Genomic DNA, 19195 nt, shown 5'->3' on the forward strand with positions numbered 1-19195 from the left:
TTTAAAGTTTTACGTGGATCTTTGGAGTTTTAATCATTTCAAAGATGATCTTATTTGATCTTTTGTGACCTGGTAAACTCATTTTGTTTCTCAGAGTTTCATTTCTATTCATTTTCTAAAAACCATAATAACAATCATGGCCCTAGCAGGACACAGTTGCTGTGCAGATACAAAGAATAAAATTAATTCAGGAGCTTGAAAATGCTAAGATTAATACAAATGTGCAAAACTATAACTTATTATTGTCATTATTATTCTCTTCAACAACACTACAGAGGAAATAAGATGTTACAAGGTACTTAGTTCATAAACTTAAAGACCAATTTTATATTCTCCATTGATATTACTTGAAAAACAGAACAGTGACCTGTGGTGGCGCAGTGGGTAAAAGCATCGACCTGGAATGCTGAGGTTACCGGTTTGAAACCCCAGGCTTGCCTGGTCAAGGCACATATGGGAGTTGATGCTTCCTGAGCCTCCCTCTGTTCTTTCTATCTCTTTCCTCTCTCTGTCTCCTCTCTCTAAAAAAATGAATAAATAAAATGTAAAAAATAAATAAATTTAAAAAAAAAGAAAAACAGAACAATGAGTTATTTTTCTTTTTACAAAAGAAAGTCAATGATAATATAACATATTTTGTTCATTTTTACAATACTGAATTAAATTAACAGTCAATGCTAGCAAGAATATGGGTAGATGGCATTCTAATACATTGTTGATACATAATATTTGTTATTTTGAAAATTATTTAGCTATAGCTATCAAAATTTAAATTCTATCTAATCTTCAGCCCATTCATATTCATTCTTGGCACCAAAACTAATGGCAAAAAAATCATACATACAACCACACACATATGCAGAGATGAATATAAACATAAATTCATATTTTACAGCAATTGTAATTTAGTATATATTATATGTATATATCAATAGAGGGGTATATGCTTGTATTTGTAAATATACATGTGGTGAGAGTATGTATGAGATATGCATATTTGTTAAAATTTTAATATCTACCAGGGGTACCCAAACTTTTTACACAGGGGGCCAGTTCACTGTCCCTCAGACCGTTGGAGGGTCGCCACATACAGTGCTCCTCTCTATGGCCACCAACGAAAGAAGTGCCCCTTCCAGAAGTGCGGCAGGGGCCGGATAAATGGCCTCAAGGGGCTGCATGCGGACCCCAGGCCGTAGTTTGGGGACGCCTGATTGAGAACCAACTCTATGTCTATCCATAAGCCAAGGTTAAATAAACTGGACTATGTGCCTAACACAGGATTTTATGAGCCATAAAAAGAATAGATTAGGTCTAGTGCTAATATGAAAATATAATGATGCAATAGTATTATGTTACAAAAGCAAGTTGCAAAAAATATGACTGGTATAAATCCATTTATTAAAATATATATTTAAAAATATAAATATATTGGTTTAACACAAAGGTGGACTTTACCTCTACATAATTCTGCATTGTTTGTTATAAGCAAGTATTATACTTATAATTAAACAAAACATCCATGTAATAGAAAAAAGAGTACACTAAAAGCATTTATATTTTTTAAGCATCAAGAAGTGAGCATATTAAAACCCTTCACAGACTATTGCATTGTACCACTAACTAAAAGTGGCTGTGGTCCAGAAGTTGGAAATGAGTATCTAATAACCAGATTCTAATTCTGGCTCACTTAGTGCCGCCCTGTGGAGTCATCTGGAGGCAACAGGTTCACGGCTGTCTTTCTTTAGAGCTTATTATGGGATCATTATAGCAATAATGTCCTTACTTCTCTGGATTTTTCTCTTGAATTAAAAGTTTCCTTGATTGGAAGCAGTCTCTTGTCAAATAAAGAGAGCTGGGGGAAGACTTGTCTTAGGAAACACAGTGTTTCCAATAAGCTGTAGCATACTGAATGTGTAGACCCTAATGTTTTCAATCAGAAGAAACTGGGTTTCAATTAATATTCCAGTAATCGTAAGATTAAAAATATAAAAATATTTCCTCCAATAGGCAGATCAAGGGCAAGATGTTTTGCTTTGCCACATAGATATTTCTCTGCATGCTTCAGCTTTAAGCAGAACTGGCAAGAACATCTGAGCCCTGAACTCTGAACCCCAGGCCCTGAGAAAATCCAGAAAATATCTTGGGGTCTTCTACATCTCAAGAGTAGACCCCTCCACAGAATATAGACTGATAAAATGTAGTTCTAAAGTGTTGATTAATTAATGCTTATATAAACTTACTTGGAAAGTAAATTTGTTACCTAAATTTAAACAACCATTGATCCTGACCTATTGGGAAAATTTTAATTTTCTTATATATCAGTATAATATTATCTGGAAAATATTTTATATATATTTTTGTTTGTTTGTTGTTTGTTTTGTTTTCCACATATAGGCCAGGACAGAGTCTTCCTGGAATTTATTATTTTTTAAATTCATTTTTGAGTGGAAAGAGAGAGAGAAGGGGGTGGGGAGGAGCAGGAAGCATCAACTCTCATATGTGCCTTGACAAGGCAAGCCCAGGGTTTTGAACCTGCGACTTTAGGATTCCAGGTCGACCCTTTATCCATTGCGCCACCACAGGTGAGGTCAGGTTTTATATTCTCTATCAAGTTGAGAAACACCCCACCTCTATTCCTGGCCTATTGAGAAGATTTACCATGAATGATTGTAGTATTTTTAAAAAACTTTTTTTTACATCTATTTATATGATCAAAGACATTGTTGGTATTATTATCTTGGTCAAATATCTAGCAGTTAGATTGAGTAAAAATAAGAAAAATAAAAGCTTTAATTTTATTTTCACTTATTCCCGCTTGGATGCTCTTCACTTCTTTATTTAACACTGAATTTCTGACCTATATTATTTTCCTTCTCACGATTTTTTGCAAGGCCTGTCTGGTGGCAACAAATTCAATACTTGTTCACCTTAGTATTTATTTCATCTTCACTTTTAGAGGATAACTTTTCATGGTATAGCATCTTAGGTTGGTGATTTCTACCTCTTAACATTAGTTCACTCTTTTCTTGCTTATGTGGTTTCTGGGAAGTCAGATGTAATGCTTGTCTTTGTTCCTCAATAAGTTAAGAGTCCCTGCCACCACATCCCTTCTGTTTTCTTTCATAATTTTCTTAACCTTTGATGTTCAATAGTTTGCAAATAATATGCCTCAGTGTAGTTTTCTTTTTGTTTGTTTGTTTGTTTTGACATGTTCTTTCCTGGTGCTCTCTGAGTTTTCTGGATCCATGGTTTGATACCTGACATCACTTGGGGGAAATTTTCAGTCATTATTATTTTTATATGTCGTCTTTTCTTTTTTCTCTTTCTTCCCTTCCAGGGCTTCCCTTTATGAATGTTACACATTTAAGTAAATCCCAGTCTTTGGATATTCTGCCCTGTTTTTCTGTTCCAGCCTCTGTCTCTTTGCTATTCAGTTTTATAAGTTTCTATTGCTATATTCTCAAACTCAGAGATTTTTTTTCTCATCTGTGTCCAGTCTACTAACTGGCCCATTAGTGGCATGCTTCACTTCTGTTACAGTGCTTATCTCTAGCATTTATTTTGTTTCTTTTTAGAAACATCTCTTTTCTTACATTTTCCACTCATTCTTGCATGCTGATCACTTTATCTATTAGAGCCCTTAGAATATCAATACCAGTTATTTTAAATTCCTGGTCTGCAACTTCCAACACCCTGCCATTTCTGGTCCTTATGCTTGCTGTCTCTGTGTAAATTGTGTTTTTACCTTTTACTATGCTTTGTAATTTTGGTTCATGATATCTGGACTTAATGTACCCAGGAAAAGGACCCAATGTATTGATACTAATTTAATTAAACACATTTTGAAAAAAATATAAATTAATGTGCATATGCATTGAAGTATATAGAGCTTTATTAAATATCATGTGCAGATAAGATACTAAAATTTTTATATAATTATTTTTGTATTGTGATGAAATAAGAAAACCTAGTTGCTTTGGAGATGTTTTGAGAAAAAGTTTGGGGCTTTTATTTTTAATATTTTATTTATTCATTTTAGAGAGAGAGGGAGGAGGAGCAGGAAGCATCAACTCCCATATGAGCCTTGACTGGGCAAGCCTGGGGTTTTGAACCTGCAACGTCAGTGTTTCTGGTCAACGGTTTATCCTCTGCACCACCACAGATCAAGCAAAGTTTGGGACTTTTACAAAATGAATAATTTCCAGATTTAGAATAAGAAGGGTCTTAGAGGTTTTTCCATATCTGTTTTATTTTCTCAACTCTAGGAATGAGAAAACTTACATCTAGAGCATTTCATTTACTTAGATATTATGCATTTTATTATTTATTTTACAAATAGGGGGAGTTACACAAGTGTCTTGTAGGGGACGTAGGACTCAAAGCATTGTGTCTGAACCCCAGGTTAAATCTCTGTCCTATGTGGTCTATAGTATCTTTTGTGGTTCTTTTTAAAACTCTTTGAGGTATTTTTAGACTTACAGAGGAGTTTCAAAAATAGTACACAGTTCTCATATACCCTTCACTCAGCTTCCCCTAATGTTACTTTATAACAATATTAATTTTTAAAAAAACTAAGAAATGTAACATTAACATAACACTACTGCTAAATTACATATTTTAAAGTGTCCAGAATAGACAAATGAGTAGACATAGAAAATAGATCATTTATCATGGGCTGTTGAGAGTAGAAAATAGTAAGTGACTGCCTCATGAGTATGGGCTTCCTTTCAGAATGATGAAAATATTTGGGAGCCACACAGAGATCACTGCTGCACTGCACTGTGACTACACTGAATACCACTAGCCTGCAACTCCAAAATGGTTAACTCTAAGTGATGTGAATTTTAACTCAATTACAAAATTGACCAGAATGAAACCCTTATACTAGGCTCTTACAGTCGTTCAGATGAGTAATGATTCTAGCTTAGATTATCCTTGGAGCAGAAAAGATAGAGAAATTGGAGATGTAGGGTTTGTTCAGGAACAAACATTGATGTGATTCATGGTGGGTTAGGTAGGGAAGTATAGGAAGACATGGAGTATTTATAATATGAAGATTTCCCCTGGCCATACAAGTTACTCCCTTCTGGATAATATTATGTCATTCTGACATGCTTCTATTAAAACATGTATCACAGGAAATTATAACAAACTGCAGATGTTTACCTGGATGTACTGCAGTGTTCCAAAGCATATATTGATCTTTTAACTTTGTATCCCCATTACATAATATGCAGAAATAAGTAAAGGCAGTCCTGGCCAGTTGGCTCAGTCAGTGAAAGCATCATCCCTGAAACAAGTCGGAGGGTTCAGTCTTAGTCAGGGCACATACAGGAAGTGGCCAGTGAATGTACAACTAAGTGGAACAACAAAGAAATGCTCTCCCTCTCTCTTTCTCTCTCCCTCCCTTCCTCTCTCTCCTTTCCTCTCTCTGTCTCTATAAAATCAATCAATAAATAATGAAAAGATAAAAAATAAAATAAGAAATAAGTAAATGCACATAGAAAATATCTTTGCCCTTAATATATGAAACATATTTACACCAAATTATAATTTGTGCATTTCTCTAAATCAGCCTGATTCCTCATTTGCTAGAGGGTTAAATGGCTTGTTAGAAATGGGAAGCTCTAACATTGTAAATATCTCAGCTATTTTGAAATTAGTCTGCAAAGGTAATCTTAATCAAATCATAAAATATATTTTTGAATATAGACCAAATGATTTTAATTATGTCTGTAAGAACAAATGTAGTCAGTAAATGAGATGCCAATATATTTCTGAGATTAATTATATTGAACAGTCTTAATAATTTACTTGACCCATGGCCATGTAGGAATAAACAGAATAGGAATAAACAGACAGCAATGAAACAAAATAGGAAATTCTTAAAAAGACATTATATATAGCATTTAACAAATTTTAAAATGTCATGTAATATATATATTATATGTATATTATTAGCAAAAGAGGGAGACAGAGACAGAGAGAAGGACAGACAGGAACAGACAGACAGGAAGGGAGAGAGATAAGAAGCATCAATTCTTTATTGGGGCACCTTAGTTGTTCATTTATTGCTTTCTCCTATGTGCCTTGACTGGGGGGCTCCAGCAGAGCAAGTGAGCCCTTGCTCAAACTAGCAACCTTGGGCTTTAAGCCAGCGACCTTTCAGGCTCAAGACAGCAACCTTGGAGTTTTGAACTTGGGTCCTCTGCATCCCAGGCTGATGCTCTATCCACTGTGCCACCACCTGGTCAGGCTAAGTCAGATATATATTTAACACTTATGTTAAGTTAAACTAAATATGTTTATATTTTTAAAATCATAAAAAAAGCAAAAGAAGAATAATGAATACTCTTGTGATAGTCTTCTACACAGATGCCCTTTAAAACACATCAGTAAAAGCAGAAGCCATGAAAAACAGTTGATCAGATGCCATTGGTAATTTTTAAAAATAAAGAGATAAATCTGCCAAACTGAAAAAAAGTGGTAAATTAACAAAATATTGAAGCATAAATAAAATAAGAAGGTAGATTATCTTTCACATAGGAAGTTATCATAAATCAGTAATAAAGCTGTTCTGAAGGACCCATTGAAAACATATCTCAGACTCTACATCTCAGAGATATCATTTCATTAATAATTCAACTTACAGAATTTTTCCTTAAGAAATTATTTGATAAGAGAAAAAATATAGTACATATATTTCCATCATAATTTTTTTGGAGAGTAGCAAAGTTAAGTTAGAATCAGTACAAATGTTCAACAGGATATTACAAATTAAATAAATTGAATCATTTTATAAGCATAAGATATTATGAAGAAATATGAAATAATAGTATATATATTGATATATATATAACATTATGTGATGAATACTGAAAAGCTGATTTCTATATGTGTTATATTATATGCATGTGTACAAAGGTATATAAACAGTTAAGGAAAGATTGGGTACAGACTGATACTGAAGAGAAGTGCCCATGGGGATGTATGTGTGCATACCCTCAGGTGCCAGTGTGCACAGATACAGATACGTGGAGAGTTAGAGTCCAAAATCTGAAACTGAAATGTTAACTGTGCGTACCTTTGAGTGAGGTGTTTAGAAGCAATTTTATTATTTCATTGACTTTTGTAGAACTTTTATTGGTCTGTATATATTTTTAAGAATTCAGCATTGAGAGTGGGAAGGATATACTTTTGTTGGCGAATTTGAATCTTAGAGTCAGTTCCCTAAGTGAGCATCACAAACTCCAGGAATAACGCCTTAGTGTTTGAAAGCTTCCCAGCAGAAGCCAACAATCTTAAGGCAGCCGCTACGAGAATTACTATTATCTACAGCTCTGAAAAAAAAAATTGAAGGCTTAATAAAAAACAGGAATGTATTTTATGGATAAAATTGCTGGATTCAAGATACACAGATTAGCCCAAAAGTAATCAACAGGAGTTGTCAACTTTGCATGAGAAGGGTGCCTGAGGCTTGGTTCTGAATTAGTCATTTGTCCAGACATGCATTTAGAGAGTTTTTGTTCCCTGAATCCAACAAAGGTTAACTAAATTATGATGCTAAAAGACTGCCATGTTTTCTTTGGGAGAAGAAAGAAAGTAGCTCCTTTCACACAAGGAGCTACTGATGCATTTTAAATAGGTCAGAATCAGAACGTCACTGAGCTTACAGTGGGATGGATAAGTCTAACAGAAGATTTACGCTCAACAGCTGCTAGAGGTCTGTGAATAAGTATATCTGGTTACACATCCTCTGGGGAAACAATTCTGAGGCTGAACCCAAACAATTTGAAAATATTTATTTGTAAATTTATATGCACCCCTATGTTCATGGAATAATGATTCACAGTGGCCAAGACATGGAATCAAACTGAAATGTTTTAGCTAGATGATTGGATAAAGATGTGGTTTATATATACAATGGAATACTACTACTTAGCTGTAGAGACAGATGACTTACCACCATTTGGGACAATGTCGATGGATGGATCTTGAGAATATAATTCTAAGAGAAATAAGTCAGACAGAAAAAGTCAAGAATAACAAGAGTATTTTTATTATGTGTTTTTATTATAAGAATAATAGTGGATTTGGGCATGAATTATTTTACATTCTAACTTTGCCATTTTAATAAGAAGAAATATTATCCCAGGATATATTGTTATAAATAAAAACTAATTTTCAGAAAAGAATTGCTGATGAGAACTGGGAGTTATCTATATTACAAGAAATTAAGCAAGTATAAAATGGACCCATAATGACTAAGAAGTATTTATTGCCAGAATGCAAGGATACTTTTCTATTATTAGAAAATATATTCATGTAGTTTACACATTAATATAATAAAGAAAAATAAACAATCTAAATATTTCAATAGATACCAAAAAGGTATTTAAAATATAAATTATTTTTGAGAAAAATTAGAAAGCAGAAATAGAGTATTTGATTATTTCATATACATCCAAAAATCTAACATGGAAAATATGACATTTTCTTAATACCACAATATACTATATGAGATGCCATATATTTGTTGAAAATTTGTCAAATAGGACATAGTAAATTAATCCTGAGTTCAAAAGAATAAATAAACGGCCCAAAACAGTAACTCTGAATAAGACCAAAGAAGGGTGATAGGACTACATCGGTATCCACCCTTTACCTATCCTGTTCTATTCTGTCTTTCTTCCTAATAGCTTGGTTGAGGATATTATAAGAGTGACACTGTCCAACTCACCCCCGGAGTGGGGTTATATTGTTAGGTTATATGCCATGCCACGAAGCCTGGATCCAAAGTGCTTCTGACAAGTTTGAAGAGGTTATATTTCCTCCAGATGTAACATAGGAAATGAAAAATTATACACGTGAGTCTAAAATTTCTATGTAGCGCCGTAGAACGGGGCAACCGGACGGCTTCGCCAGCGCCTCCCTTTCTTCGGGTTGGAAGCACACAGAAAGGTCATTTTAGGTGCTATTTCTCATCATTCTGCACACAACTCAGCATCCTAAGCTCCCAGGAGACAAGACACATGAGAGTTCCAGTCAGTTACACGCATCTTATTTTTTATTTTTACCACTTTTCCTGTCCTAGGATACTGAGACCTACAACCTAAAAAAAAAAAAAAAAATCTGAACGTTCTCTTTATCATACTCTGTCCTGAAAAAGACCTCAGAATCACCCTTGAGACCCTGCTCCTTGTTGGTGTTATACACAAACCCCTTCTCAATAGTCAGAAAACCCCAAACCCAAGAGAGGAGGAGGACGGAGGCGCAGAAAGGAAGACAGAAAAACAAATCTTAGGTAGCCCCTAAATTCCCTTGGAGTGAACCAAATACAGCTCTGAGCTCAACCCCCCCCCCATACACACACATACTTTCCTCCCCCAAAATCACTTAGCTTCCAGCACCTCTATTTCATTTGTTTCGGGACTGTGCTTTAACATTCCTACTCATTCCTACTTGTTCATCTGGAACAGAGGCAAGAAGAGCAGCCTGTAGTCTTACTGTGGGATACAGAGATCTGATTGTCGCACTACGCTAGACAAAAATCATTTCTCAGCTTCCAGGACCTAGCTTAATACTCATATCTATCTATCTATCTATCTATCTATCTATCTATCTATCTATCTATCTATCTATCTATCATCTATCTATCTATAATTTTTTTTAGAGAGGAAGGGAGAGAGAGAGAAACATCAATTTGTTGTTCCACTCACTTATGTATTTATTGTTTGATTCTTCTATGTGCTCTGACCAGGGATCAAACTCGCATCCTTAGCATTTTGGGACAATGCTTTCTAATCGAGTGAGCTACCCAGCCAGGACCAACATTTATCTCTCTTTTGTAGAAAGTTCAGGAGGGTTCTTAACTAGACCAGGTTGCTAATAGTGTTCATTATTTAGAATAAAATGGAGTAGTCATTTACAGACAGTGGTTTCTTAGCTAGCCACAAAATTGGGAAGTTTGGCTCTGAATGTGCCCTTGAAGCAGAGAAATTTTGGTTTGTAAAAGTACAAAATATTATTCCATTTTAATCTCAGTAATTTCTAAGTAGGTCTGTTCCTACAATGCAAACACTACATTTCTGGCTCAGTGACACTTCATGTGGTTTATTAAACACTGCTTTAGAAAGTAGATAAACCACAGGGGAATATCACATGAAGGGAAGTGTAATTCATTTCTACCTTCCTGAAAGCTTATTCAATTAAATTACTTTAGACTTAGATGATGCCACTTAAAATTTCAATAAGTAACTTGTTCAAGCACTGGAAAGAATTTAAGCATTTACAAGAAAATCTTTGCCTTACTTTTCTATAATCCCAAACTAAACTCAGAGAAAGTAGGTTAGCTGGTAATATATATCCACTATACCTGGTTCCTATTATTTATGTTCTGATAAACTGGTAATAAAACTTGTAGATCTCTGAGTGGTTAGACATTTATATAACTTACTAAGTGATGCCCTCAGTAAGTCTAGTACCCTCCTGACTCCACACATAGTTAGTAAAATATTATTGACTATATCCCATATGCTGGACTTTATATCCCCGTGACTATTTTATAACTACCAGTTTGTACTACTCAGCTTATACCTGAAACTAATACAATATTGAATGTCAAGTGTGATTGAAAAATAAAAAAATAATTATTGTATCATAGTCCCTATGTGTTTAAGTTATACCAAAATTTGAATTGTTATATATAGTTAAAATATTAGTACAAAATACTTATGATTTACTTACCAGAAAAGAAAAAGCTTATGGGTTCACTTTAATAATGGTAATTGTGTGTGTGTGTGTGTGTGTGTGTGTGTGTGTGTGTGTGCACTTCAAACTTTTATCATCTAGGACAGCCTGGAATTTTAAAATCATCATTCTGTACATAGTGATGTTCTTTATATGTGAAATAACTAATTAGATTTATTAACTCATTTCTATGAATTTTTAAACTCTATTTATACATGCCTACATAGTAAATATCATGAGAGTAGATGTCTGGAAACCATTAACTAAATTCTAAATGAAAATGACTTCACTGGTTATTATTTAAAATTAAAACCTCTGTTTTTAAGAGCCAAGTTGCCCTAGATATGAATAATGACTTCAACTTGTTTTCTTATTTTGGGAATATAACTTAACCTCTGCATGTCTTTATTATTTCAACTACAAAATTTTAAAAATATTATATAGATGGGCAGCATTGTGATAAAGATTAGATAAAATGATATACCTAAATTTCAAGGCACATTGTAGAGCATATAATACGCTCTTGAAGAGTATGAGTTCCATTCTAGGAAGGATTGCTTTGGAAAAGATAATTTGAAAAGTATGTATCTTTGTAACTCTGGTAAACCTACAATAGCAGCCACTGTTTTATGTTACTCAATATCTATTGTAATTAATTTTAGTATTAAATGCATTGTTTTCTTCCATTTTTCAGATAATAGGGACTCACAAGTCATTTAGTTGTGGTTTTCATTCTGGTTGTGTTGGTTGTTGTCTTTCATTTTTTTCTTTAGAGATCCAGGAAGTTTAGAACTAAAACTTATGCTAAACTGTACCAAATGTCTCATCCCAAATTCTTTGCATATTTTCTCCTCCTTCACAAGAACTCATTTGTTCTTCACTCCTTGTATTTATGTTCATTTTGGCAACCAACCTTATATTTTTCTAGTTTAGTCGTAACATTATTGAAAGTGGTATGATTTATAACTATCAAAAGAAATTTACTTAATCGTGGAAGTCCTGATGGGGGACGAAGAGAAAGGGGGAAAGCAACTCTGTGTTATATTGGTTGCTGACTAGATTGGGAGCTGCAGCTGAGTAATAGTTTTCAAAAATGGGTCATTGTATTTTAAGTTCTCACTTAACATCATAGATAGGTTATCAGAAACTGTGACTTATAACTAAATGTCCCACAATGAAACCAGTCTTTCAATAGACTAATTGATATAAACAAGACTTAGGTTCCTATGGCACATTTCTGGTCCCAGAAGCATCAGCAAACTTCTAAATAAAGAACCAAAACACTTCCAAATTAAACATTAAAATAAATGTGAGCTGTACACACATTTGAGAAAGATTCATACAAACAAGGAAGATAACTTTCTTTTCCACTTCCATCTTCAGGGTTGCAGGAGGCAGAGCCTGTCCCAGTAGATGAGGGTGCAAGGTGGACTTTGTCCTGCACAGGACACCTTTCCATTGCAGGACCCTTACACACATACACCTCACTCAGACTGGGACCACTGAGACACCAAAGACCCTAATGTACACGTCTGTGAGTTGTGGGAGGAAAACGGAGTCCCCAGAGAAAACCCGTAAGACATGAGAACCCAGAGAACACACAAACTCTACACAGACAGTGGCCCTGGGTGACAACTTTTTTCCCTTATCAATGTTATACTGAAATGCCACTGAACTACAATGATGTTAGTCCACGCCCTGCTGTACTGTAAAATCTGAATGAAATACCATGTGTTGTAAGACATCTCAGAGTTTCACAGGGTCCAAGGCCTGGCCATGAGTTCTTCTGCTTCCCCCCTCACACAGGAAGGGCTTCTCTCCTTGCAGATTGGATCAGCTGCACCCAGTCTGGGCCTTGCCCTAGTAGATTTCACTTCCCTGGCCAGTTTGAGAAATTACTCAAAAAATTAATCACACCATCCTCCTGCAGAACTAAAATTACCTAACCTTCAGTCCCAAGTACAACCCTTTGTGGCCCTGTATAGTGTGTCATGATGTCCTCCTACCCCAGACTGAGTACGTGTGACAAGTAGACCACTCTCCATCTCATCTGTACCATGGTAGATGCCATGTGGTTGGCTGTTTGTACTACAGTGTGTCCGTAAAGTCATGGTGCACTTTTGACTGGTCACAGGAAAGCAACAAAAGACGATAGAAATGTGAAATCTGCACCAAATAAAAGGAAAACTCTCCCACTTTCATACCTATTCAGTGCAGTTCGATGTGGGCTCACACACAGATTTTTTAGGGCTCCTTAAGTAGCTATCCTGTATAGCCTCTACAGACTCATCACTGACTGATGGCCTACCAGAACGGGGTTTCTCCACCAAACTGCAGGTTTCCTTCAACTGCTTATCCCACCGAGTAACGTTATTCCTCTGTGGTGGCGCTTCATTATAAACGCGCCGATATTCACGTTGCACTTTGGTCACGGATTCGAATTTTGCGAGCCCCAGAACACACTGAACTTTCCTCTGTACTGTCCATATCTCGATTGGCATGGCCGTGGGCTGCTCCGCTGTATACACGGTGTTACGTCATCATCTGCACATGCGCACTGCTGCCACATCATCCTACAGAAATTGGGAGGGCTTTCCTTTTATTTGGTGCAGATTTCACATTTCTGTCGTCTTTTGTTGCTTTTCTGAGACAGGTCAAAAATGCACCATGACTTTACAGACACACTGTATTTAGGACAAAGATCCCTCCCTTCATCAGTATGGTGAAAGGAAGGAGAACAGTCATGGATGCTGATGGGTAGGATGAGGGCAGACATGAACAAAGAGAGAGACCTCTGTTTGTATCCTTAATGTGGCATTTTATATCCTCTTTCAAACAAATCCTGTTGGTTTTGGCGTGGCCAGTTTTTGATCACTTTATTATCTTTTCTACTAGTTTGGAAGTTTTGGTTTGCATTTTGAGTACTACAATGACTGCTCTTAAATTTTAACATACCAAAGGTCATATCATGACCTAGATTTTATGCTCATTTTCTAGGAAAAAGTTGAAAAGATATATATTATCATTATACAGTTTATAGAACAAAGTCACAGGGGTCCCCAAACTTTTTACACAAGGGGCCAGTTCACTGTCCCTCAGACGGTTGGAGGGTCGCCACATACAGTGCTCCTCTCACTGACCACCAATGAAAGAGGTGCCCCTTCTGGAAGTGCGGCGGGGGGCCGTATAAATGGCCTCAGGGGGCCACATTCGGCCCGCAGGCCATAGTTTGGGGATGCCTGGTCTAATATCTACTTTATTCATATTGTATTTCACATATGCAACATATTTTATGAATAAGTTCCACATAACTAATATGTAATTATATCAAAATTAGTTCTTATTTATTCAAAAATTGATTGCTCTCATCCTTGCTTTTCCCTCCTTGCCCTGAGTCCAGATTGTCAGACACCTGGCAGTCACGGACTCAGAACCACCCCCCCAACTGTCCCCGAGTCAGCTGACAGTGCAGCACCCATTCCCCAAAGAGAGTATCTATTATGTTTCTTAACCTGAGATATATGTCTTTATTCATTTATTTATTTATTTTATTTTAGTGAGAGGAGGGTAGATAGAGAGACAGACTCCCATAGGTAACCTGTCTGGGGTTGATGCTCTGCCTATCTTAGGCTGATGCTCACAACTGAGCTACTTTTAGTGCCAGAGGTCAAGGCTCCGTGGAACCGTTCTTAGCACCCAGGGCCAATGCACTCGAACCAGTTGAGCCACGGTTGTGGGAGGAGAAGAGAGAGAAATAAAGAGAGAAGGGGAAAGGGAGAGGTGGAGAAGCAGATGGTCACTTCTCCTGTGTGCCCTGACCAGGAATTGAACCCAGGATATCCACACATTGAGCTGATGCTCTACCATTGACCCAACCAGCCAGGGCTAATTTTTCTTATTTTTATCATTCTCATCATAGCTTATATTTCATCATGGCTTTATTGTTTTAGCATTTCAACTCACTATTATCTTTTATCTAGAAGTATTTTGTTTTTGTTAATTTCTGGGATGGAAAGATTGATCCTTCACAAATGAATAAAGCCATCTTAAGAGAAAAATCTACACTGGATTTAGAAAATGTGACAATCCTGATTGAACTACAACGTAGTATCATTTCTAAATGGGGATCCAACCATTCACTTAAGGAATGCCTATCAGGGCCTGTTGTGTACCCAGCCCTGTTCCGAGGGCTCAGGAGAATAAAGAGAAGATCCCTGGGATGACTAATACTGTACTCATTCTCTTACTCCAACGAGCCCATGGTCTCCCTGAGGGGTAGACACATTCACATGACATTCTATAACATCACAATCAATCCTGTGAGAGACGCACATGCTAGACGTCATTGATGTATTTTGAGGAGGTGAGAATAAATGATTATCTCTACCTGGGTGGTAGAAGGCTGGAGAAAGCTTCACAGTGAAGTTAATCTTTGCATTGAGAAGGAAAGACTAAGTTAAGGCAAAAGACCTGGCCAACCGTCACTCATTTGCCAGTTGATTGATCAGTTGACTGATTCAATAAACATTAACCCAGGACTTCCTGTGGGCCAAATTTGTGCAAGGCAGCTAGCTAATGGACACACAATTCCTGCTGTCAGGGATGCCCCACGAAGTGGGGTTGGGATAATCAAACAATCACCGTACAGCCAGCTGCATATATGGGTACAGACAACACCCTTGCTGGGTGCGGCCCTGGAGGGACACTCTGTGTGACCTGAAGGCAAGCCCTGGAGCATAGCTAGTTCAAATAATCACTTTTCCCAATAATGAACATAAAGGAAAAGCTGATGAGATTCCAACAAGATCAGTTTTCTCCAACACCAGCTTCCCGGGGCCTCGTTTTATTTTCCCTCCTACCTTGTGCCCACAGTAAACGTGTAATTCATTTGTTCCGAATTCATTTCTCCCTCCACATGTCTCTGACTTGCGTTCTTCAGCACACCCCCCTCAGGCCTCTGCGTGATTATTGGCTGCTGGCTTCAGACTCGCCTTCAATCATGAGTGAGAGGTCCATGTAAAAACCCAATCAGAACCCTTTCAATGGGTCCTCCATGGGCTCCCCGAATAGCCAAATGACTGTTTGTTTTCATCTTTTAAATTAAGAGACTGCACGTCAAGGATGAGTTTAGAATAAAGAAGTGCTAATAGAATCAGGGAAGCACCTGTGCTTCTGAACCTATATTTATTTATGTGGTTTAATCCGCTGTTGCTTAAAAGGTACAAAGGGCTTTAAACATGCTAATTATGTGCCACAGGAAAACAGGCTCTTAATGAAAACTGAGAACTCACAGCAGCAGAAAAAAAAAAAATCAAGGAACAAAGAAATTGTATTGCCTTTTCCACTGGAGTATTTTTTACAGGAAGATGCCTTGTGAAATATTATTTTTTATTATAAATTTTTATTAATTTTAATGGGGTGACATCAGTAAATCAGGGTACATATGTTCAAAGAAAACATCTCCAGGTTATCTTGTCATTTAATTATGTTGCATACCCCTCACCCAAAGTCAGATTGTCCTCCATCACCTTCTGTCTGGTTTTCTTTTTTTTATTATTATTATAATTTTATTTTTTAATGGGGTGACATCAATAAATCAGGATACATATATTCAAAGATAACATGCCCAGGTTATCTTGTCGTTCAATTATGTTGCATACCCATCACACAAAGTCAGATTGTCCTCTGTCACCTTCTCTCTAGTTTTCTTTGTGCCCCTCCCCCTCCCCTATCCCTCTCCCCCCTCCCACCGTAACCACCACACTCTTATCAATGTCTCTTAAGTCTCATTTTATGTCCCACCTACGTATGGAATAATGCAGTTCCTGGTTTTTTCTGATTTACTTATTTCGCTTCGTATCATGTTATCAAGATCCCACCATTTTGCTGTAAATGATCCTATGTTATCATTTCTTATGGATGAGTAGTATTCCATAGTGTATATGTGCCACATCTTCTTTATCCAGTCATCTATTGATGGGCTTTTTGGTGGTTTCCATGTCCTGGCCACAGTGAATAATGCTGCAATGAACATGGGGCTGCATGTGTCTTTGCGTATCAGTGCTTCTGAGTTTTGGGGGTATATACCCAGTAGAGGGATTGCTGGGTCATAAGGTAATTCTATTTTCAGTTTTTTGAGGAACCACCATACTTTCTTCCATAATGGTTGTACTACTTTACATTCCCATCAACAGTGTACGAGGGTTCCTTTTTCTCCACAGCCTCTCCAACATTTGCTATTACCTGTCTTGTTAATAATAGCTAATCTAACAGGTGTGAGGTGGTATCTCATTGCAGTTTTAATTTTCATTTCTCTAATAACTAAAGAAGATGAGCATCTTTTCATATATCTGTTGGCCATTTGTATTCCTTCCTGGGAGAAGTGTCTGTTCATGTCCTCTTCCCACTTTTTTATTGGATTGTTTGTTTGTTTGTTGTTGAGTTTTATGAGTTCTTTGTATATTTTGGATATTAGGCCCTTATCTGAGCTGCTGTTTGAAAATATCATTTTCCATTTAGTTGGCTGTCTGTTTATTTTGTTGTCAGTTTCTCTTGTGGAGCAAAAACTTCTTAGTCTGATGTAGTCCCATTCATTAATTTTTGCCTTCACTTCTCTTGCCTGTGGAGTCAAATTCATAAAATGCTCTTTAAAACCCAGGTCCATGAGTTTACTACCTATGTCTTCTTCTATATACTTTATTGTTTCAGGTCTTACATTTAGATGTTTGATCCATTTTGAGTTAATTTTAGTACAGGGGGACAAACTATAGTCCAGTTTCATTCTTTTGCATGTGGCTTTCCAGTTTTCCCAGCACCATTTATTGAAGAGGCTTTCTTTTCTCCATTGTGTGTTGTTGGCCTCTTTATCTAAAATTATTTGACTATATATATGTGGTTTTATTTCTGGACTTTCTATTATGTTCCATTGGTTTGAGTGTCTATTTTTCTGCCAATACCATGCTGTTTTGATTGTCGTGGCCCTATAATATAGTTTGAAGTCAGGTATTGTAATGCCCCCAGCTTCATTCTTTTTCTTTAGGATTGTTTGTCTGTTCGGGGTTTTTTATAGTTCCATATAAATCTGATGATTTTTTGTTCCATTTCTTTCAAAAATGTCATTAGAATTTTGATGGGAATTGCATTAAATTTGGATATTGCTTTGGGTAATATGGCCATCTTGATTATATTTATTCTTCCTAACCAAGAACAAGGAATATTCTTCCATCTCATTATATCTTTTTCGATTTCCCTTAACAATGGTTTATAGTTTTCATTATATAAGTCCTTTACATTCTTTGTTATGTTTATTCCTAGGTATTTTATTTTTTTTGTTGCAATCGTGAAGGGGATTATTCTTTTGAGTTCGTTCTCAAATGTTTCATTGTTGGCATATAGAAAGGCTATTGACTTCTGTATGTTAATTTTGTATCCTGCAACCTTACTGTATTGGCTTATTGTTTCTAGTAGTCTTTTTGCGGAGTCTTTGGGGTTTTTGATGTATAGGATCATATCATCTGCAAAAAGTGATACCTTTACTTCTTCTTTTCCAATATGGATGCCTTTTATTTCTTTGTCTTGTCTGATTGCTCTGGCTAGAACCTCTAGCACCACATTAAATAAGAGTGGAGAGAGTGGACAACCCTGTCTTGTTCCTGATTTAAGGGGGAAAGCCTTCAGTTTAGTGCCATTTAATATGATGTTAGCTGATGGTTTATCGTATATGGCCTTTATCATGTTGAGATATTTTCCTTCTATAACCATTTTGTTGAGAGTCTGAAACATAAAATTGTGTTGTATTTTATTGAAAGCCTTTTCTGCATCTATTGATAAGATCATGTGGTTTTTGTTCTTTGTTTTGTTGATATGGTGTATTACGTTAACCGTTTTACGTATGTTGAACCATCCTTGAGATTCTGGGATGAATCCCACTTGATCATGATGTATTATTTTTTTAATATGTTGTTGTATTCGATTTGCTAGTATTTTGTTTAGTATTTTAGCATCTGTATTCATAGATATTGGTCTGTAGTTTTCTTTTTTTGTGCCATCCTTGCCTGGTTTTGGTATGAGGGTTATGTTGGCCTCAAAAAATGTGTTTGGTAGTATTGCTTCTTCTTCAATTTTTTGGAAGACTTTCAGTAGAATAGGAACCAAGTCTTCTTTGAATGTTTGATAAAATTCGCTGGTATATCCATCTGGGCCTGGACTTTTATTTTTAGGGAGGATTTAATGGTTTTTTCTATTTCTTCTCTACTGATAGGTCTGTTTAGGCTTTCTGCTTCTTCTTGACTCAGTCTAGGAAGGCTGTATTGTTCTAAGAATTTATCCATTTCTTCTAGATTGTTGAATTTAGTGGCATAAAGTTTTTCATAGTATTCTACAATAATTCTTTGTATATCTACGGTGTCCGTGGTGATTTCTCCTCTTTCATTTTGTATTTTGTTTA

The sequence above is a fragment of the Saccopteryx leptura genome, chromosome 5 (genome assembly GCF_036850995.1).
Source record: "Saccopteryx leptura isolate mSacLep1 chromosome 5, mSacLep1_pri_phased_curated, whole genome shotgun sequence".
In the NCBI taxonomy this organism is placed as follows: Eukaryota; Metazoa; Chordata; class Mammalia; order Chiroptera; family Emballonuridae; genus Saccopteryx; species Saccopteryx leptura.